At 41.4% G+C, this 1,595-nt stretch overlaps 1 protein-coding gene across 1 annotated transcript in view; it reads right to left on the reverse strand.

Annotated features, from left to right (window-relative positions):
- Nucleotides 1-1,595, reverse strand: part of ZMAT5 (zinc finger matrin-type 5) — a 38,992-nt gene extending 37,397 nt beyond the window's left edge. The window contains exon 1 of the mRNA XM_021718128.1: nucleotides 1,585-1,595. The gene's annotated coding sequence lies outside the window, so the exon portion shown is untranslated. The remainder of the gene's footprint in view (nucleotides 1-1,584) is intronic.

A 1,595-nucleotide genomic window follows, 5' to 3' on the forward strand; every position in this document is an offset into this window, starting at 1 on the left:
TGCCCAGCTAATTTTTTTATTTATTGTAGAGATGAGGTCTCACCAAGTTGCCCAGGCGGGTTTCGAAACCGCAGGCTCAGGCAATCCACTCACCTCGGCTTCCCAAAGTGCTGGGATTACAGGCTGAGCCACTGAGTCCGGTCCGATGTATTTCTTATAGTTCTGAAGGCTGAGAAGTCCAAGATCAAGGCTGCAGCAAATTTGGTGTCTGCTAAGGCCTACTTCTCTTTGCATCTGCTCACTGTGTCTTCACATGCAGAAGGGGCAAGGCAGCTCTCTGGGGTCTTTTTGACAAGGGCACTAATCCCATTCATGAGGAGTTCACCTTCATGATTTAATTACCTTCCCAAAGCCTCACCTCCTAACACCATCACACTGGGGATTAAATTTTAACATATGAGTTTTAGGGGGAACCCAAGCATTCAGACCATAAAACCAATGTTATTAACATATGAGGCAGTATCCCAAATCAGTAAGAAAAAAATGAACAACTCAAAGAAGTTAGGACAAATGACATGAATAGTCAATTAAGACAAGTAGTACAAATGACCACAGCATGAAAAGATGCCCAGATTTGTAAGAAAGAAACAAAATAGAAAACCATTTTTTTGCCCATCAGATCGAAAAGGATGAAAAAGATTAACAACATCAGTTATTTTGGTGAAGGAGCAAGCACTGCCCGTGGGTGTTAGAACACACTTTGGCAATATCTATTTCATTCTCTTTGACTGAAATTCCACTTCCAGAAAACTATCCCCAAAATCACAGCACATACACACAAACACAGTCTTTGGAGTATAGCTTGAGAATTATAAGTCAAAGAAGCCAAGCACAGTGGGTTCACGCCGGTAATCCTAGCACTTTGGGAGGCTAAAGTGGGAGGACTGCTTGAGCCAGGAGTTCGAGACCAACCTGGGCAACATAGTGAGACCTCATCTCCACAAAATAAATAAAAAATAAAAATTAAAAAATTAACCAGGCATGGTGATGTGGGAAGCTGATGTGAAAGGATCGCCTGAGCCAAGAGGTCAAGGCTGCAGTGAGCCATGATTCTGCCACTGCATTCTAGCCTGGATGATGGAGTGAGACCCTGACTCTAAATAAATAAATAAATAAGCAAACAAACATATTGCAAAACAGGAAACAACTAAGCAAAAAGTTGTTAAGGTAAATGCTTAACACTAGAAAATAGTCAAAGTAGAAAAGCTAAGAAAAAAAGATCACAAAATTATTAAAGCATAATACTTTTTTGTAAACATGTACAGTATAAGAAGCTGGGTGTGGTAGTGCACACCTGTAGTCACAGCTACTTGAGAGGCTGAGGCAGGAGGGTGGCTTTAGCCCAGAAGTTCGAGGTTGCAGTGAGCTATGATCATGCCACTGCACCCAAGCCTGGGCAATAAAGTGAGACCCCGCCTCTAAAAAAATAAAAATATGTATAAGAGAAAAATATTGGAAATGCTCACATCAGAGTTGACTAAAGAAAAAAAAAAGCAAGCTTTTAAAGAATTAAAGCTGTTGCGGTTTTTTTTGAGTTGGAAGTCTCACTCTGTCACCCAGACTGGAGTGTAGTGGCACGCTCACCTGCCTGGCTC

Source organism: Carlito syrichta, unplaced genomic scaffold (genome assembly GCF_000164805.1).
Source record: "Carlito syrichta isolate Samal-C Ts95f unplaced genomic scaffold, Tarsius_syrichta-2.0.1 Scaffold311843, whole genome shotgun sequence".
Taxonomy (NCBI): Eukaryota; Metazoa; Chordata; class Mammalia; order Primates; family Tarsiidae; genus Carlito; species Carlito syrichta.